We start from the raw sequence: 22,985 nt of genomic DNA, 5'->3' as shown, positions 1-22,985 counted from the left end.
TCATGAGTTCGAGCCCTGCACCCGGCTCTGTGCTGACAGCTCAGCCTGGAGCCTGCTTCAGATTCTGCATCTCCCTCTCTCTCTGCCCCTCCTCTGCTCACTCTCTGTCTCTGTCTCTCTCTCTCAAAAGTAAATAAACATGACAAAAGAATTTTTTAAAAGAAAGACTGTAACAAAACACAAAGAAGAGCACTGCAAAATAGTAAATGGACCAATCCAAGATGAGGATATGATAATTATAAATGTTTATAAATCCAATAATTGAATACCTAAATACATAAAGCACCTATTAATGGACCTAAAGATAGAAATTTGTGGTGATATAATAATAGTAGGAGTCTTTAACACTCTACTTAAACCAATAGATAGATCATCCAGACAGAACATCATTAAGGCAACAGTCTTTGAATAACACATCAGACCAGATGGACATAACACATATGTACAGAAACCACAAAATCCACATTCCTTTCAAGTGCACATGGAACATTCTCTGGGATAGATCACATACTAGGCCATAAAACAAGCCTCAATAAATTTAAGATTGGTATCATACATCTTTTCCAACCACACAGTATAAAGCTGGAGATACATCATAAGAAAAAAGTAACACAAACACTTGGAGACTAATCAACATACTAAACAACTAATGGGTCAATGACTAAATCAAAGAAGAAATAAAAACACATGGAGACAAATGAAAATGAAAACACAATGGTCCAAAATCTCTTGGACACAACAAAGGCAGTTCTAAGAGGGAAGTACATAGCAATGCAGCCTTACTTCAAAAAACAAGAAAACAACTACAACCACCACCACCTATGCTTACATCTAAAGGAACTAGAAAATGAAGAATAAACCCTCAAGTGAATAGAGGAAAGGAAATAATGAAGAGCATAGGAGCAATAAATGATATAGAGACAAAAAAATAATACAAAAAAATCGATGAAACCAAGAGCTGATTCTGTGAAAAGATAAACAAAACCCATAGCCAGACTCATCAAGAAAATAAGAGAACCCAAATTTATCCTCTTATAACCCTTTGTATTTCTGTGGTTCCAGTTGTTTATTTTCCTCTCTGTTTCTGATTTTGTTTAAGACAATACTATGAAAAATTATGTGCCAACAAAGTTAACAACCAGAAGAAATAGATAAATCCCTAGAAATGTAACAACCTTCCAAAACTGAACCAGGAAAAAATAGAAAATCTGAACAGACTGATTACAAGTAACAAAATTGTTTGGGCCAGATGGATTTACCTGTGAATTCTACCAGATATTTAAAGAAGAGTTCATACTTATTCTCTCAAACTATTTCAAAAAGTAGAAAAGGAAGAAATGCTTCCAGATACATCCTACAACACCAGCATTACCCTAATACCAAAACCAAACAAAAATACAAAAAAAGAGAACTACAGGTCAACATCCCAGATGAACATAGATACAAAAATCCTGAACAAAATATTAGCAAACTGTATAATACTATAAATTAAGAAGATAATTCCAGAAAAAAGATGATTCACAAAAATTAGGTGAGATTTATTTCAGGGATGTAATGATGGTTCAGTATTCACAAATGAATAAGTGACATCAATAAAACAAAGGATAATACCCATATGATAATCTAATAGATGCAGAAAAAGCATCTGACAAGATTGAAATTCCATTATAATAAAATATGTTAGAAAAATGGGGATAGAGGGAATATTCCTCAACATAATGAAGGCCATATGTGAAATTTCACAGCTAACAGCATACTGAATGTGAAAAACTGAGAGATTTTCCTCTAAGATCAGGAACAAGACAAGTATTTGCACTCTTTCCACTTTTATTCAACATAATACTGTATGTAGCTACTGTTACTAGCTGCAGTAATCAGACAAATAAAAGAAGAGGCATCCATATTGGTAAAAATTGAAACTGTCATTATTTGTAGACGACATGATACTGTACATAGAAAATCCTAAAGACTCCACACACAAAAAAAATTACTAGAATAAATGAATTCAGTAAAGTGAAGGATACAAAATTAAAACCCAGAAATCACTAATGTTTCCATAAACTAACAAAGTTATAGAAATTTAAAAATAACACCATTTTTAATTGCACCAAAAAGAATAAAATACCCAGGAATAAACTTAACCAAAGACAAAAAAAAAAATTTACTCTGAAAACTATAAAACACTGATCAAAGAAATTGAAGAGGATGCAAACAAAAGATACCCCATGCTTATATTTTAGAAGAACATTGTTAAATGTCCATATTACCCAAAGCAATATATGGGTTCAATGCAATCTCCATCAAAATCTCTACCAACATAATTTTTCACAAACTAGAATAATCCTAAATTTGCATGGAACCACAGAAGACCCTGAATAGCCAAAGCAATTCTGAGAAAGAATAATGAGGCTGGAGGTATCAAACTCCCAGATTTCAAGATATACTACAAAGTTGTAGTAATCAAAACAGTATGGTACTGGCGCAAAAATGCTCACATAGACTAGAAAAGAATAGAGACCCCAGAAATAAACCCACGTAAATATGGTCAGTTAATCTATGACAAAGGAGGTAAGGATATACAGGTGGAAAAAAGACAGTGTCTTTAATAAATGCTGCTGTGAAAATAATAAAAACTGGAAAAGAATAAAACTGGACTACAGTGTAACACCATACACAGAAATAATCTCAAATGGATTAAAGACATAAACTTGAGGCCTGAAACCATAAAAAGCCTAGCAGAGAACATAGGCAGTGATTTCTCAGACACTGACATTTTTCTAGATATGTCTCTTAAGGCAAGAGAAACAAAAGCAAAAACTATCCAACTACATCAAAATTAAAAGCTATAACACAGCAAAGGAAACATTCCACAAAACAAAAAGACAACCTACTGAATTAAAGAAGATATTTGCAAATGATATATATGATAAAGCATTAATATCCAAAATATATAAATACTTTATACAAATCAACGCACACACAAAAAAAATTAAAACATGGGCAGAGGACCTGAATACACATTTTTCCAAAGAAGATCTAAAGACAGCCAACATAAACATGAAAAGATGCTCAACATCACTCATCAGCAGGGAAATGCAAATCAAAACACCATATGCCTGTCAGAATGTCTAAATCAAGAAACAAACACATGTTGGCAAGGATGTAGAGAAATAGGAATTCTCATGCACTGTTTGTGGGGATGTATAGCCACTATGGAAAATAGTACAGAGATTCCTAAAAAAAAATTAAAAATAGTGGTACCATATGATCCAATAATTCCACTATTGGGTATTTACCCAGGGAAAATGAAAACACTGAGAAGATACATTCTTATATTGCAGAATGATCTACAATAGCCAAGACATGGAAGCAACCTAAGTGCCCATCAATAAACAAATAAATAAGGAAACTGTGTACACACACACAGTTATATCTATCCATCTATCTATATCTGTAATGGAATATTACACAGCTATAAAAAAGGTGGGGATCATAACACTTGAGACAACAGGATGGGCTTAGCGTGAAATAAGTCATACTGAGAAAGACAAATACCATATGACTCCACTCATAAATGGAAATGAATACACAAAAACCAGGATCAGAACTATAAATATAGAAAACAAACATGGTTGTCAGAGGCGAGGGGGTTGGGCAAAATGGATACAGAAGAGTGGGAGGTACAGGCTTCCAGTTATGGAACAAGTAAATCATGGGGTAAAAGGTGCAGCATAAGGAATATAATTGACGCTATCGCAGTAGCACTGTATGGTGTCATACGGAAGCCATACTTGTAAGAAGCATAACACAAATATATACTTGTTGAATCTCTCTGTTGTGTGCCTGAAACTAATGTAACATTGTGTACCGACTGTACTTCAATACTTCAGTAATGAAAAAAAATGCAGACTACACATCCCTTATTTTTACTTTTTACAAATGTGTATAGAACATACTATGTTTCAGGGACTGTTTTAAGGATTCTACATATATTAACTCAACAAGCCTAATAATAATCCTGAGGCAGTTGCGTTCATTATTCCCATTTTGAAAAGACTCCAGTGAAAATTTTCTGTCATTGACTAAATCTCTACATGCTCTAAGAAACTGTTGACTTACTTTGCTCTTTGCTTTCCCACCTCTGGATTCCCCACTATTTCCCATTTAGTCCCTGTTGCTAAGTTCACATCTGGGGCAATTTTCAATTTTCATGATTATGACACTCTCCAATAATTCCACTGTTAATAATTCTGCCACCCCTTCACCAATAGTATACTTCTTCCCATTGACCATCCACCACAGAGAAAAGGAAAAAAAACCTGATAATACATTTGTTGACCTGTGGGACAAAGTCAACTGATGTAATATACATACAATATGAATCTGTAGACACAGGGGGAAAAATACTTGTAGAATGTTGGCTGAAAAATTACTGGATTTGATGAAAAGTATAAACCTTCAGATCCTAGAAGCATAACCAACACCAACATGAAAAAACGTAAAGAAAATCATACAAGACTCTATAGTCACATTCTTGCAAACCAGGTATAAAATGAAAATCTTTTAGCATCTAGAATTACAAATATAATGTACAAAGGAATATAATGTACAAAGGAACAAATATAATATGATGGTAGCTTCATTCTCAGAAGATAAACTGGTTCTGAAGACAATAGAACGATATCTTCAAAGTTCAGAACAAAAAATTACCTGTCATTTAGACTTTTATACCCAACGAAAATGTCTTTCAAGAAAGTAGATAGACAGTGTCAGAAATATTTTGAAAATGTATATAGGCAGAAGAAGAATAACAACTTAATTTAATGCACTTTTGACTTACAGGAAGGAAAGGAGAGCTCTTGAAAGGGTGAACATATGACTTAGAAATATATTTCTCATTTAACATCTTTGAGATAATTCAGTACGTAATAATTGTTTAAAGCACAAATAAAACTAATCTATTTTAGTGTTTACAATGTATGTACAATAAAATATATGACAAGAATAACAGAGGATAGGAGTAGGGACATTAAAGTATATGGTGGTACTGTTCTTACGTTCTGCATACGCTGTGTTTGAAGGTAGACTGTGTAAGATAAAACAATACATCTGATAACCTTCCAGCAACCACTAAGATGTAATAACAATTAAAAAGCAAGATTTAGCTAGTAAGATCATAAAACGTATCAGATTTTTAAAAATTCATTAATCCATCAGAAGACAGCAAAAAGCAAAAGAATGAACAAAAAGAGAAAAAAGTTGAAAGCAAAAGTTGGTCTGTTGAAACCTAGATACATTAATACACATATGATTAAGTGCTCTAAAATTCCCAAATAAATGGGGAATCTATCAGTTATAAGCAAGCCCAAGTACATGAAGTATATTAGGAAATATACACTAATATAAAAGGCATTAATATTAAAAGCAGTTAAAAATAGAAAGGTAAGATAGGTAAAGTGAGCACTAATCAAAGAAAGCTGAACTTATATTAATATCAGACAAAAACGATTTTAGAACAAGGAAGTATTGCAGAAGTAATGGTGGACAATATGTAATACACAATACATAGTAACAAAGCAGCCAATTTATCAAAAGGATATAAAGTAGTATTAAATATTATGTATATTAAATAACAGAACTTCAGGATAAATGAAGCAAAAACTGAAAGAAGTGAAATAAATCTACAGTTACAGTTGGAGATTACTTCTCTTATTAACAGAACAAGTAGATATAAATTAATAAGTATATGGAAACTTAACCTATTAACTAAATTGACATATTTGCTTTTTTAAAACACCCCTCCAAGAGAGAATACTCATGGAACATTCACCAAGATAGTCTATAATCTGGGTCATGAAAAGATAGCTAAATAAATTTAAAGTGTTTAAAATTATATAAAAAATATATTCTCTAATCACATCAGCATTAGACTAAAGATTGAAGCAACACTATCTGGAAAATCTCCAAATATTTGGAAATTAAACAACGTGCTTCCAAATAACCCACAGGTCAAAATAGGTACCGCAAAGATAATAAGAAAATATTTTGAAATGAAAATGGAAACAAATCACTGTATAAAATTGTGGCAGATCAAACCCAGCAATTTAAAAAATTCATGATGTATTCTGACCAAGTGGAGTCCATCCCAGGAAATCAGAAGTTCAAAATTTGAAAACTGATGCAATTTACAGTATTAACATAATGAGTATTAAAAACCACCTGATCACATGAATAAAGGGACATAAGACTTTTGACGAATATTCAACACTCATTTAGGACACAAATTCTCATTTCTCTGGGTGCTGGTGAAAGTTCTTCAACCCAGTAAAGGGTACCTACAGGAAATTTATAGCTAATTTCTTAATGATGAAAGCCTGAAAACATTTCTCATAAGATTAGTAACAAGGCAACAATGTCTAATTTTACAATTCTATTCACATTGTAGGGGAGTTCCTAGCTAGTGCTAGAAATAAAACAAAATTAGTGAAACTGTCTTGATTTATATGATGTCATCACTAGTGTAGAATTTAAAATAATACAGGGGCACCCGGGGTGGCTCCATCGGTTAAGTGTCAGAATTCGGCTCAGGTCATAATCTCATGGTTCATGCGTTCAAGCCCCGCATCAGGCTCTGTGCTGACAGCTTAGAGCCTGGAGCCTGCTTTGGATCTTGTGTTTCTCTCTGCCCCTACCCCACTTGTACTCTGTCTCTCTCTCTCAAAAATGAATAAACTTTACAAAATTAAAAAATAATAATAAAATAAAATAATCTATACAAACCTACAAGGACAAGTGTGTTAACAAGTTGCTGGGGCAAGGCCAAAATTTAAATCAATAGCAGCCATGAATTAGAAAATGAAATTTTAAAATTATACTATTTATAATAGTATTACATATAAGGAATTTATAATAGAATTACTTATAAGGAATACATATTTTAAAAAAAATGTGCAAGACTGTGTGCTCAAACTATAAATCATAACCAAGAGAAATCATAAAAGGCTTAAGGAGAGGTAGAGACCAGAAGATGATATTTTTAAAATGTACACATACCCATCTGTAGTCAGAGGTAGGCCAACACCTATAAGGTAAAATGATTTTAGACAAAACGTGGAGTTGATTCACTAAGGAAAAGATCATCTTTTTTAACATCCACACCAAAAAGATGAAACAGTTTCACTGCACTCTTTAACACGGACACTATATAAAATCCAGATGCTTTTACCATTGCCACACCTTGCAAGCAGGATAGATTTAGGAAAGTTGCTAAATTTCCGATTTATTCCCCGTAGTAAACCTATTTCAAAGAGCTGCATTAGGACCCATTGAGATAATGTGTATGTGAGCACTTAGCAAGTACAAATTATAAAGTTCTCTACGGACCGTAATTATTGTTTGCATTAGTATGGAAATAATGGCAAAGATAATACCTATGTCATGGTGTTTTATGAGCATAATTGATATGAAAGGCTTGGAATAGTGACTGGAACATAATAGTCTTTCAATAAATCTGAGCTTTTAGTAAAAATGATCATTACAGCCTTAATAGGAGCTACAATTTGTGTGATTCATCAGGACAGTCTTGGGTCTAACCACATGATTTCTGGAATAATTATTGACAAAAATCAATATTTACCTTTTAAACAACTTCATGTGTTGTTTGTTGAAGATTAAAGGGGCTTCTCATCGACCTTCATATTCGCCATTTCAAACCATTTCTTGATTTTCCATCCCTTAGGACCCTAAGGAAAGGAAATTAGCAGCAAATGTTGATGAAGAAGACAAGCTCTCATCATCTCCCTGAGTAAGATAATACATCCAGCCTAGTTAATACTGTGGAATTACCGGAGCATTAGTTTGCCTACTGTAATACTAATTTTGAATTCTTTCAAGAGTTGTCTTTTGATTTGCCTTTTCTCTCAATGTTCTCTGAATTTAGTGCCTTTTGCTATTGTCAACAAAAGTTTGAGATACAGACTTAGGATGGTTCGCCTAAGCTTTTTCAATGTTAGGATGGTGTAAAAGTGATACACATTCAGGAGAAAATACACTCAGAATGTTGAATTCAGGTCCTTTCCTGAGCTGGTGATCACTGGGCGGTGACAAGTAGCATCTCCCAGTCATGTGTGCCGTCACCAGGATGAGGAACCAATGCTCTGACAACCATCCTATAGCCACACAAACCCTTCTGTTTGTCACTCTCAGAACAGTATTCAATAAATTTCATAGACAGTCAACGCTTCATAAAAGGTGCTTGGTGTTTGACGATTTTACCCACTGTAGGCTAATACAAGAGTTCTGAGTACATTCAAGGGAGCCTACGCTAAACTATGCTATTCTATAGGTTAGTGTATTCGATGCATGTTGACTCACCGTATTTTCAGCTTACCGTGGACTTACCAGGACGTAACCCCATTGTAAATCAAGGAAGACCTGCACAGGAAATACATCAAGGATGTAGATTGTGAAAATAATGGAAAAGATTCGGCACTTAGACTACCAAGGTCATTCATAATACTTCATTTCTGGAGAAAAAAAAAAGTGTCTTTACACCGTGTGGGTTCGTTGTCTTTGTAAAAACTTTGTGAACATTACTGTGGTTATAGTATTTTTAAACATAATTAATTTCTTGTGAATCTAGTGATCATTTCAATTGACCTGTGTAATAAAGAAGTTACATTTCTGATTATATTCATCTTCCACCTAGAAACACAATGTTCTAAAGCAAGTAGTTAGCTTTTAGCCGTTTACATACCGTCAGGTAGTGAAGATTAATTTTTAAATTTACTATCTTATTATTTATTTATTTATTTATTTGAGAGAGGGAGGGAGGATGGGGGGCAGAGAGAGGGAGGGAGAGAGAGAGAGAGTCCCAAGCAGGTTCCACACTCCACCCGACACAGGGCTCAATCTTACCATGGTGAGATCATGACCTGAGCCCACGTCAAGAGTCAGGGGCTTAATGAATTGAGCCACCCAGGCATACCAATTGATTACCATTTTTAAATACTTTTTTTTAATTGGTAGTTTATATAAGTTACTTCATGTTTTCTGACTTTCAAATTAGACATTTTATAATGAGGGATTATGGATTCTTACATCAGGAACTCTAGACCTTCCTGTTGGGTTTGGGGTGAACAGGACACCTGCAATGATTAGGCTCCTTGGTTAGCGCTATAACATGGAGGCATGAGCAAATTCAAAATGCTTTTAGTACAAAAATTTACCCAAAACAAAGTTAACAGTTTTTAATTTTGTGTTTACACATTTAACATCAATTACTTAATATGCATTCTTACTCAAAACTCAGAAGAAACAGGCATGTTTGAGGGGTGGCTGTGTGGGGGCAGAAGGGAAATGGCAGTCGAGAGAGGGACCCTCACCTCCTTGGACACAATGCACGTGCTTTTGAAGAAAAACTGCTATAGAATTGCCGTCATTTGAAAACTCCAGGTCAAACAGTACATTAGAAATGTACTGGAATGCTCAATTCCTAGTGTAGCTTTATCAAAGGCTTATCAAAACTTCTGTGTTTTTATTTATTTATGAGAAAGAGCACAAGCCAGGGAGAGGCAGAGAGACGCGACGACACAGGATCCAAAGCAGGTGCCGGGCTCTGAGCTGTCAGCACAGAACCCCGACGTGGGGCTTGAACCCATGAACCATGAGATCATGAACTGAGCTGAAGTCAGACGCCCAGCAGACTGAGCCACCCAGGCACCCCCCATCCTATTTATTGATTAGCTTCAATTTTACTTTTTCCACTATATATAACTTGCAAAACCCCTTTTTTAAATTTTATCTATTTTGAGAGAGAGAGAGAGAGAGAGAGAGAGAGAGAGAGAGAGAGAGAGAGAGAGAGAGAGAGAGAAAATATGACTGAATCACAAGCAGGCTCCACACTGTCAGCACCGAGCCCAACTCGGGGCTTGATCACATGAACAGTGAGATCACAATCTGAGTTGAGATCAAGAGTCTGACACTGAACCCACTGAGCCACCTAGGCACCCCACAAATCCCTTTTTAATTCGGTCCTAATAAAATGCATGTTCTAAATGCCAATGCATATTGGATATCGTATATTTGTTACTTAAATGCTAAGTGAGAGGAGAGAAACCTTTTGGGAATACATGACAATAAGGGCAGCCATTCAGCTATAGTAATTTCCCACAAATTGGTTTGATAGGCTAATAAAACCAAGTGATGATAATATTAGACACATTCTCGATCTTTTAATTAGAAATACCACTGGCTATGACACTATGCAGTCAACATATTCCAGCCATTTTGCTGGTATTTTACTCAGGCTAGGTCTAAATGATTAAGGTTTTATTTTGGTACCCTGTGAAGTCATCATTTTGGGAGGCTATGGTAAGACTAACATAATAAAATTCCTTTACTGCTCTACATTACGCATGATTTCACTCAGGATTTTATGTGTCTCATTAAACAACTTGAATGCATTGCTTAGAATACCCTGTGATGCCAGGTAAGCAAATAATGACTTTGAAGATATTTGGTGACATACTGACATCATCAGCTGCTGGTTTTTGCATTGGCTGTGTCACTTTCTGAAAAAATGATTTGCTTAAGGAATTGTGTTAAATGTACCCCTTTCCTCGTTGACGAGGAAAAGAGAAGAGATTGGAAACAGAGCACTGTGTATATCCATACTGCCAAATGCAAGATTTAGCTACATTGTAAAAAAAAAAAAAAAAAAAAAAAAAAATTAGCGTTTAGGAAAAAAAAAAAATCTCAAATTCTAGTTGAATTCTGCTGGGGTTTGTAGTCCAAGGCCATATTTTGTTTCGTTTTTCTTCTTCCTTCATTAAATTCTTTTTCTTCATGAGTTGTCAAATACTTCTTAATTGAGTAGGTATACATATCCATGGAAACTCGTTGCTTGGAGAAAAGGCCAATTAAACTCATTTACATTACACATCAACTCCTTTTTTAAAAAGCTTATTTGAGAGAGACACAGGGCATGTGCAAGCAGGAAAGTGGTGGAGAGAGAGGATCCAGCAGGGGAGGGGCAGAGAGAGGGGGAGAGAGAGAATCCCAAACTCCGCGCTGTCAGCACAGAGCCCCATGTGGGGCTCAAACTCAGGAACCCTGAGATCATGCCCTGAGCTGAAACCAAGAATCAGACACCTAACAGACTGAGCCACCAGGTGCCCCTAAATCAATACTCATTCTGATTAGGTGCCTCAAATATGCATTTGATAGCAATTGAGTGTTTCAAGAAATCATACAATCTTTCCAGTTTGGTGAGCAGAAATATTTAGAATTTCAAAATTTTTATGTCATAAAATTACTTGAAAACAATTATCAATATTACAGGATATGGAAGAAGAATTACAGTTGAAATAGGACATTTCATAGCATCCAATTAAAATGGTAGTTTGGGGACTTAGTTATTTAGCAAGACTCAAGCTTATTGTTTAAAATATATAGTGTTCTTGTTTTTAAATGTATGTTAATATGATAATTTTATCATAACATAGATTTATTATGAAAATTCCTGAAACGGGACCAAAGACGAATTTAAAATTATATATTGGTTGGCAGTATGTGACTTACGTGTTTTTTTTTTTCATTGCATACCAATGTACACACAACCCTCTCCTCCACACCCCACTCCACACATGGGCACTAATTGAAGTTTTGTAAATCTATTGAATATTGGGTCTTAAATGCTACTTTTCCCCCCCTCTGAGCCATCTCTATATGATAAATATTGTCGTTATTTTTTACACTTTAAAACAGCTTTTTTTCCTCAATTACTAACATAATTACATAGAAAAATACAGATTTTCAAAAATATTAAAATTATATATCATCCTGAAATGGCCATCATTAATCTTCTGGAGCTTGTTTTCTATTATTTTCCAAACGTAAAATTATAATTTTTCTGTATTTAAATATTGGCGGTAGAACTTTTCAAAAATCATACTCAAGGGGCACCTGGGTGGCTTGGTCGGTTGGGCAGCCAACTTCGGCTCAGGTCAAGATCTCGCGGCCCGTGAGTTTGAGCCCCGCGTCGGGCTCTGTGCTGACAGCTCAGAGACTGGAACCTGTTTCAGATTCTGTGTCTCCCTCTCTCTCTGACCCTCCCCCATTCATGCTCTCTCTCTGTCTCAAAAATAAATAAGCGTTAAAAAAAATTAAACAATCATACTCAAAATATTTTGTGGTTAAAATAACTACAATACAAAGTAAATAATTTGTAATATCTTATTAAAAAAACTGGGCACAGGTTATCTGCCTTTACATTATTTATGCATCTCCAGGTCTCCAGTTTTTATCTTTGAAACCAAGATTTTTAAGATTTTTTTTAAGGTGAACTACTTCAAATCAAAGGAACGCTTTTGGGTTGGGTTCCTGAGTACAGCCTGTCATTCACAAACAGTCTGACTGGTTTATTCTCCATTGATAAACTCAACAATTTATGCATCTTAGGAGATTAATTTGTCAGATTGTTGGCTCAATATTTACTATATCAGAATAACTATCCTATCATCATTAATGCAAAATTCCATTTCATACCCTTGCAGCCCCTGGCCATGAGTGATAAGTTTTAAGAAGCAAACAAATAATGGGGCACCTGGGGGAGGGGGGCTCAGTCGGTTAAGCGTCCGACTTCATCTCAGGCTATGATCTCGCCTTTCTTGAGTTCAAGCCCTGCATCGAGTTCTGTGCTGACAGCTCAGAGCCTGGAACTTGCTTTAGTTTCTGTGTCTCCCTCTCTCTCTGCTCCTCCCCTACTCACGCTCTTTCTCTCAAAAATAAATCAACATTAAAAAAAAACAACTTTAAGAAGCTAATACTACTGTTAGAGAATGGTACAAGTTTATCGTGTAGATATATAGTTATCACATTTAATAATTCACTTCTGAAGGATGTTGCTTTGCATAAAAAAGAAGACATATTATGTAACTATCTAATGAAAATATTTGGACTTATCCAAAGTGTCAAGTTAATAACAAAGGGACTTCACTTGGATAGTCTGTGTTCCACAGAGATTGTCGAGATGAGAACGATCACTTATATTTAGGTCTCTAATTGTTGTAGAGCGACAGCTAGTGCCGTCGACTATAAAGAAAACCTCCTCGGCTACCCTCATTCCAAATAATTAAAGCGAGGCGCCCGCAGAGAAGCCTAGAGTGACAGCCAGCACATGGCAGCTGGGGTTGTCCAGGGCCCACGCTGATTTCCAAGTACTGACTAAAAGAACCAGACAGGTCCGTAGCATCAATCATCTCTAATTATTCCCCAGCAGAACCTCTCCTTTTTTGCCCAGTCTTTATGGCAGTGTGCTCAATTTGCTGGTTCCTATTGAACAGAACCTTTCAGTGCATTCATCCATTGCTTAGAAGTTATGTACACTTGTGTTTTTTCCCAAAACGTGAATGACGTAAGGAATCATTCCCTTTGACCTGTGATTTTTTTTTTCTTGAGCTAGAAAGAAAAGGTACATTGTCCGTAATTTTGATTTTCCCGTATAGTAAAGCTTTGTAAGCACAAAGTCATTGACTGGATAGCAAAACTATAGTGCACTGAGGTGAAATGCAGATTCAGTGTCTTAGTTTTACTAACTCAGAGTTAGCGAGAATTAGCAACATATTCATGTTCATTTAATGTTCATTTAACGCTCCATACCATGCGCACTTCCAAAAGATTTTACGTCAGTGAACTTATGTCATCCTCATAATATATTTGGGAGCCAGAGAAGTGTGTCTATCAAGTGTTTTATAATTAGGGACTGTGTTTTACACTTGGCTGTTTTGAAATTGGGGCTGTGTGATAGAACAAGGTCAATCTAAGTGAGCATATGACTAGTGACTAGAAATGGCATTTAATGAAGTTTCATGGCTGTTTAAACTGTAGATCAAGTTTCCTGTGGAACGTACAATTCAAATAATATTCTGTGAGGCTCTCACTGCATATGAATCAATCACATCTTACCTAGTGATATCTTATTTGATGTTTTCATAAAGAAAATAAAAGTATAGATGGGTAAAATGTCTGTTATTAATGTATGTGAAAATCCACCAAATGAAATAACCAATTGTATCTGATAAATATCCTGATCTGGATTTTGCTAAAATACAGAATACAATACCTCTGAGAATCTTCCACATAATCATTCTGTTATGCTAATTATTCTAACAATTTCCATTTCTACTCTTGGAGCTTTTGTAATTTGGGACATTTTTAGAGAAAAATAAAGGTCATGGTCTTGCTGTTTAAATTCATGATTTTAACAGAGGAAATGTGTGAATAGGAGCATGATTTTAAATGTTAGATAGAAGCGTGTTATAATTATGAAGTGAGCACAATGAAAAAATGATTGAGGGTAGGTTTGGGAGTTCAAATCTGGGTTCCTCTTGATTATATGTATCACTGAGCTTCAATCTGGGTGCCTGGTAAATTTTTAATAAATATTACTTCCATCTGTCTTCCACTCTCCTAATTATAATGTTCTTCTTGGAAAACTCAAACAAATCTACCAACCTTGTGTCCCGTACTGAATACCGGGTGCGGAATGCATGAGCCTGGCCTACCTACTGGGGGGGATGATTTTCAACTACTGTCACACTCCTGCAGAAGGTAGCAATGATCTTGCCCTGCTGTCATTAGCTTTCCTTCAGGTTTTGAAAATATTTGAAAGATAATCAATTGCTCATTTTGAAAATTGTGGCAATTTTCCCTTACAATTACTCTGATTATGGATTTCTGTGGACACAAGATGGAAATTAGTGCAAGATGACTTATCTTTTTCCTCTGTATTTACATGTCAACTCTTGTAGCAATTGAACACACTCACCTACACTTATAGGTACTAGAGTGCAGGTTAAATCAATGAACAGACCACGGATGGATTGAGTGGGTTTATCAATCAACTCTTCACTGATTAACTTGGATTCAAATAGAATTCAGATTCTAATCTACCCAGGATTCTCATGGTCTTTGTAATGTTATTAGACTTCATTGTGAAGTCTCACCATTTTAAATCTAGACTTTCTGTTTTCAAAAACATGCCTTAAAAAGTTAAACTGTGTAGACTGTTATGAGGGCACAGTAAACACTGCAGGTTCATATATTGTAGCCAATATTTGTCTAATATGTTCCTCTGCAGTGGCCTGTGAGTTTTTTGCACCCAAGACCTTGCTTTATGTTTTTTTGTATTTTTCACCTACACACACCAGAGAGTCTACCAGAGATAGGGAAGATAGCTTTGTTGGATGTGACCAACTGGGTCACAACAGAGAAGTACATCCACCTTGGACTAATTGGTCCCAAGATATAAATGATAAAAATCAAACTCATCATAAAGTATATAACCCTCAATAAATCTGACCTGTGTTTTTGTTTTAAGGAACTTCCCATCATCCTAATGCACACAAGAGGCACACAAATTGGATGAATATTTTCAAAAATAATTAAATTTTTGCCTGAGTGTAAGAACTATCAGTCTCTTACCAAAACACACTCGAAAATAAAACATTCTAAAACTCCTGCTTGCTCTTGTCTTTTCCAAAGTATTATACTCTGTGCCTGGACTCTCATCTCTTCCCTTGTCAAAGACTTCCCAAACCTTTTTCCCAAAAAGAGGGTAGTGAGGGGGCAGGCAAGAGCACACACAGTGGTAAACACTGCTTTCCCTACTTCCCACACACATTCCCATAGATTATTCTTATGTGTCCATTTTAGCGGGACTAAGTTGAAAGTCTTTTAAAACAGTTTAAGATAGTTCAGGTGATAGAACAGTGTCTTCAGTTTGCAAAGAAGCACATTTTAAAAGGAGCCCCCCAAAAAGTATTTTAAAATAATCAGTTTCACATGTACTATAAATCTTAATTCATCTTTTTAAATCACATTGCTGAATACGGCAATTAATGAGGTCCCACCATCAAGTTGTGTTTGAAATAAATCCATTACTATACTATGTAAGAATCCAAATATATGATGACCCTGATGACTAGGAGGAAAATGATGTCTTTTTTTTTTTCTTTTTAATGAGACATTTTACCATAATTTAAAAACACATTTTTCCTACTCTGGGAATACAAAATATTTACAAAATTTTTAGGATGTTAGAAAGCAAAAATGTAAAATGCATATACTCTTAAGTTTTGTTTTTTTTTTTTACTAGAAGTGTGTTCTCACTGGAATAAGAAATTCTGAAGCATATTTCAATTTCATAAAATCACGAATTCTAATAACAATTGTGTAGAAAAGAGAAAATGAAATACCTTATGCGTACCCTTAAAATTCAACACCTTTAACTTTTGTTATTAGTGATTCATTACATTCTACTTTTTTAAAGCAATTAACATTAAAGTCCACCCCAAATGAATAATGTTCTTGTAAGTTTATTGGACAGGCTTTTTGAGGATGCCTTAACAACATACAAAATGTCAGTATAAATGTTTGGTGAAAGATGATATTGTTTACAGGCTTTTAACTAGCCACAGTACTAATTAAACTGCAATAAGTTGAACTTTAATTCTGTGGCTTGATTGATTTAATAAGGTTAACATCTGCCACTTTCCCTCGACTTAGTATTAAGACCCTGCATATCAAGATCTTCTTACCCAGCTTGAGCTAGGCTAGGAGAGCCAAATACCGTTAGAAACGTCGATGGAGACAGCACATGTTGCAGATACAGCACAACACCCAAGTGTCTGTATTCTTACCTCTAGTAAAATAAACAGGGAAAGTTACATCAATAAAGACTATGTGCACATAATTAAGCAAAAAAAAAAAAATCTGGAGAATTCTAAGCAAGCTATTACTTTGGGAGGACTTTTCTGTCCTACCTTTTTAATCCTTGGCTGGGAAGCAATAGGGAACCCAGCTATAGCCAAAATGATGCCTCCAGTGGTCTATTTTAGAATATCACTCCAGCAGAATCCCTAGTATACCAGCCATAAAAATTCCTCATATCAAAATGTTTATTCTGGATTTGAGTACTTTATGTTTTTAAGTTTATTTATTTAGTTTGAGAGAGAGCACAAGTGGGGAATGGGCAGAGAGAGCGAGAGAGCGAGAGAGAGCGAGAGAGAGCGAGCCTCCCAAGCAGGCTCTCCGACACCAGTGCAGAGCCCCATGTGGGCCTCAAACTCACCACCCACAAGATCGTGACCTGAGCTGATGTCAGCCATTTACCTGATTGAGCCACCCAAGTACCCCCGGATTTGAGTAATTTAAACAAATCTGTTTAAGGAATCCCACTCTGAGAGAAGATTTGAGTTGAAGAATAAAGTTACAGTGTTTTCCTTGCCCCACCTCTAAATCTACATTTGTACTACTTTAATCTGTTAAAAAAGCATGTTTTTAAGTATCTCTTGAAAGTATTTTTAAAAGTATTTGATTCTACAGCTATAGTCAGATTCTGTGTTGTTTTTTTCCTTTCTCCTTTCCCTAAGATCCTTGGAAACAAAACCCATATCTTCCTTTGCATCTCTGCATTAAGATAGTACAGTCTCATGCTTAAATAGAACGCTGCATTGTGCATTCACTATTGTGGACTGAACTGGCAGTCTCTACTTGCATACTTTGTTCTCTCTTGTGTGGATCCAAACTAAAGCTTTTGAATGTCTTTTTGTTGTCGTTGTTAATTCTGCAGTTCTTAGTTATAACAAACAAACAATAAAAATCAGCTGTACAGAGACAAAGGTCACCATCCTGTACATCTTGTTCAGTAGTTGCCTTTTCCACTTGAGACAATGGGCTGAAGCCAGTTAAGGGGTAGTTGGTCCTGACCTTCCTCCAAAAAGTTCATTAAACAAGCCAATTCTAATTCAGTAAAAATGCACTTGAGCATAGATGTCCATCATTTTTAAAACACCCACAATCTGATGAGTTTCCAAGTTAAAAAACAAACACAAGATTCAAACATTGTAAACATTTGTTTTTCCAGAACACCTGGAATAAGTAAAGTAAGTCTGACATTCAGCTGGGAGCCAAAGAAATGAGACACCCATCCCTGGTTGACTCCTACTTCTTAAGTGCTTTGACATTTAAGAAAACCATTAATTTTAAGCCCAAAATTCAGAATGTAGCCAGAGCCTAACGAATTTTCTTCCAAGACTCCCCAGCTTTGCCAATGTTTTCTTAAATAAATACGAGCAGTGATGCTTTGAAAGTTACAAAGATGTTCAGTTAAAACAATCTGTGGTAAACTGAACTGTAATTCTAGGCTTTTTTGATATAAAGATGACAAGTATTAAAAACTTTATTCTAGGAATCATACTACAGGGAAGACTCTTCATGTGGTAATTAGTACTATGGTTACTTAATACCTATAAATATTCTACTGTATTACTGGAAATTTTTGCTGATCTATATTAAATTATTAAGGACATTCCCACAAAGTGAATCAATTTGCTTCTAATTTATTGGTTGGGCATCAGACTCCTGATTTTGTCTCTGGTTGTGATCGCAAGGTCGTGGGATCGAGCCCCACACTGGGCTTGGTGCTGAGTGTGGAGCCTGCTTATGATTCATTCTCTCTCTCTCTCTCCCCTTTTGCCCCTCTCCCCCACTTGCATGCATTCTCTGCAAAATAATAGAAATAAAAACATATATTTAAGTGCAAATTTATAGTGTCCCTTTGCCTAGAGTCATCATATCATAGAGTATATGTCACTGTTAGTGTCACCATAATGGCACTGTTTCTTCATACTCTGGAACTGCCTTTGTAGATACTTCTAATACCAGATAAAGACAATACCCCAAGAAGAAAATCAACCCAAAACCACAAACATCCTCTCTCAGTGATGATTTCCCACAAATCAACATTAGAAGAAAATGTTAAGAAGTGTACAAACCTTTCCTCAAAGTTCATCACACGCACACTCCAATGAGGGAGCTGTATGTTTTTATTTGTATAAATATGCTTTTGAATGAGACATTTTTCTTATTTAAGCCACAATATTGACTGACATTGTTTTCCATGTTATGCTATAAAACCAACGCATCCAAATAGACAACCATTTCCTGCTGACATTGACTTTGAGTTTCAACACCTAGGTTTCAGGGTCCTACACACACAAAACACCTGTAAGCTCACCTTAGCTCTGCCCCTTCCCTGTCCTGTTTGTCATGAGGGGCAGGGAGATGAAGGCTCAACCCTAGCTGCAGAGATTTTATGACTTTTCTGAGGTTCTGGTTCAACGTGGAGACCAAGGAAGATCCAGAATTCACTTCCACTCATGGACATAACAAATCTACTGCTAAATACTGAAAGATTTACTATGGGGGAAAAAAAAAACCCTATCACATGAGGCAGACAAGAGGGGAACCACAGAGACTGAAAGACAGTCTTTCTATAAAACCTACCATAGCCAGTGACCCAGAGGCAAGAGGCAACTTAAAACCTGGAGCTTCATCTTGAGGAACAAGGGTTCTTACCCCACATCAGGAGCTGTAATTTGTAAGAGCAACACCTGAGAGGTATGCACCCAACGCCCCTGGCTTTGAAGACCAGTGAGGCTGTCACCAAGGAGATCTGTGGGGCTCTGCCAAACTAAGAAAGGGATCTGAGAGGGCCTGCAGGCAGATACCTGCCCCAGGGCCCAGCTCTGAAGCAGCTCTTTGAAAAGTGCCCAGACTTTATGTGAAAGAGATTCATTTGCTAATTGTAAAGCACTTGTTTCAGGGGCTTGGACCTTTTGGGATACTCCCTGGTGATAAGCTGGTGTACCCATCTTCCAGCCCTCCCTCTGCCTTGCTAAAGTCAATGGGCACCATTTCTTTTATTCCTTATTTTTTCTCCTTTTTTTTTTTTTTTTTTTTTGGTTAGTGCCATCATTGCCCCTTTATTCTGTCTCACTCCAGCCAGCAGGCAGTATCTTCATACTCTCCCACTGCTGTGCTACAGAGTTCCAGTATCTCTCCAAGGGAGAGATTGGGTACCCCAATGTTTATGTCTGGTGACACAGTTTTTGGGCCACCTGACTTAGGAAGGCAGAGGACCAGTGCTCCTGGGTTCTGTGATAAGAACAATCAGAGAGGCAGTTCTTGGCAGACCACAGTCCTTGGGTTCTGCATACATAGCAGACTGAAACACAACCTAGCCTTTCTTGGAAAGAAGACTACTTTCTTGGCCTAGAGCTTTGGCCTGAAGGGCGGCTTCAGATTTGGCACACATCTATGGACTATGGAGGTGCTCTCAGGGAAGGTGGGCCAGGGGATGCCATCTTTGTGCTCTCCCTCTGTCTTGCTAGGACTTGTTGGAATTCATAGAAAGGAGACTGCACAACTGACCTGGATCCCTGATTTTTGTAATTGCTATCCAGGGGATGCCTCCAGATTTCCTGGCTGTGGTAGTAAGCAAAACTTACATATGTGGTCCCATGGCAATGTAGATATTTGCTTTATTTCAAAGCTACTTCCTGAAGTTCTGGGCTGAATCTTGGACTAAGATCCTTTCCTGTAGCACACTGATAGGTTTTGCCACACCCTCAACAATTGTGAGCTATAAAAATGAAATAGTCTGCTTAGAAATCATAAAAGTTTCACAGACAGTCAAGGGCTAGGTCTAGGTTGAACAAAAAAGGTTCATCTCCAACACAAGGCTACTCCTTCAACACTGGCAGAGGTAGTGGCTTCACATACACAAAGAGTTGGGCAAAATGAAACAAGCACACCAAAAACAAACAAACAAACAAACAAAAAAAAAAATGAAGGAAGGAAGGAAAGAGGAAGAAAGAAACCAGGAATAGGTTCCAAATGAAATAACATAATCAAACAGTCAGGTTGGGGGGGAGCCTTAATGAGATGGAGATAAGTAATTTACCTGATAAATAGTTCAGAGTAATGGCCATAAAGATGTTCACAAAACTCAGGAGAAGAATGGATGAACACAGTGGGAACTTCAACAAATACAAAATATAATAAAGTACCAAACAAAAGTCACAGTGCTGAATAAGTAAACTGAAAAATACACTAGAGAAGTTCACCAGCAGACTGGATGAAGCTGGATAATGGATCAGTGACCTGCAACATAAGGCAGTGGAAATCACCCAGTCCAAGCAGCAAAAAGAAAGAATGAAAAAAAAAAAATTAAGACAGTTTAAGAACCATGTGGACAACATCAACCATAATAACATTTGTATTGTAAGAGTCTCAGAAGAAGAGAGAGAAAGAGGCAGAAAACTTATTTGAAGAAATAATGGCTAAAAATTGCCCTAAGCTGGGAAACAGATTCAGGAATCCCAGAGAGTTCCCAATAAGATAAATCCAAAGAGTCCCACACCAAGACACATTATAATTAGAATGTCAAAAGTTAAAGACAAGGAGAGAAACTTAAATGAGCATAGCTACTGGTTGTGTACCAGGCAACCCCCACAAGACCATCTGAGGATTTTTTAGCTGAAGAAACTGTAGACCAGGAGTGTTGCAATATATTCAAAGTGCTGAAAGAAATCTTCCAACCAAGAATATTCCGTCCGACCCAGTTATCATTCAAAATGGAAGAGAACGACTTTTACAGATAGGCAAAATCTAAAGGAGTTCATCACCAGGAAACCAGCACTATGAGAAATTGTTAAATGGACTTTTTTAAGCTAAAGAGAGAGGACATTATTTAGTAACAATAAAACATATGAAAGTGAAAGTCTCACTGGAAAAGGTAAATATATAGCAAAGGTAGTGGATTAATCACTTATAAAGCTAGTAGGAACATTAAAAGACAAATGTAATTTTAAAAACCCTGTAATAATTAAGAAACAAGTTGAAAAGATGTAAAATGTGACATCAAAAACATACAATCTGGGATGGGGGAGAGTAAACATGTAGAGCTTTAGAATACAATTAAACTTAAGTTGTTACTGAATTAAAATAGACTGTTAAATATATATGTTGCTATATGTAAGCTTCATGTACTCACAAGCTAAAATCCCTATAGGAGGTATGTAAAAGATAAAGCAATCTAAGCATACCACTGGAAAAAAAAAGACCTTTCTATATTCTGCCTCCAAGATATTTGTTCCATATTTAAGACCAAACAAAGTGATAATGAAGAGGTGGAAAAAGATATAATGTAAATGTTAGCCAAAAGAAATCTGGGGTAGCTACACATATATCAAAGTGGACATTAAAGACTATAATAAGAGACAAAGGTATTGCATGATGATAAATAGGTAAATTCAACAAGTTGATACAATATTTGTAAGTATTTATGCATCAAACATGGGAACACCTAAACATATAAAGTGAACATTAACAGATCTAAAGGGAGAAATAAACAGCAATACATTCATAGTAGGGAATTTTAATACCCCACTTACATCAACAGACACAACATGCAGACAGAAAATCAATAAAGGAACTATTAGACCAGATGAACTTAGCTGATACATAAGGAACATTCCATTCAAAGCAGCACATGCATATTCTTCTCAAGTGCACATGGAACATTCTATAGAATAGATTATATGTCAGGCTATAAAGCAATCTCAGTAAATTTAAGAGGACTGACATCCTGTGAAGCATCTTTACTGTTCATAGTGGTATGAAACTGGAAGTTAATTACAAGGAAAAAAAAAAGATTAACAAATATGTGGAAACTAAACACTATGCTACTGAACAATCAATGGGTTAAAAAAAATACCTGGAGACAATTGAAAATAAAAACATATAGGGTGCAGCAAAAGCAGTACTAAGAGGAAAGCTCACAGCATTCTGTACCTACCTCAAGAAAGAAGAAAAATCTCAAATAACCTAACTTTATACCTCAAGAAACATGTATGAAAAAAATCACATATGAAGCCCAGAGTTAGTAGAAGGAAGGAAAATAGATTAGACTATAAAAGGACAATAAAAAAGATCAATGAAACCAAGGGGTGTGTTCTTTTAAAGAAACTGGGAAATCTTTAGGTAGCCTCAACAAAGGGAGGATTCAAAATCAGTAATTAAATATAGACATTACACTTGCTATCACAGGAACAATTAATTATACTCTAATAATTGGGGAA

The sequence above is a fragment of the Panthera tigris genome, chromosome B1, assembly GCF_018350195.1.
Source record: "Panthera tigris isolate Pti1 chromosome B1, P.tigris_Pti1_mat1.1, whole genome shotgun sequence".
Taxonomy (NCBI): domain Eukaryota; kingdom Metazoa; phylum Chordata; class Mammalia; order Carnivora; family Felidae; genus Panthera; species Panthera tigris.
Note: the sequence above shows the minus strand (reverse complement) of the source record.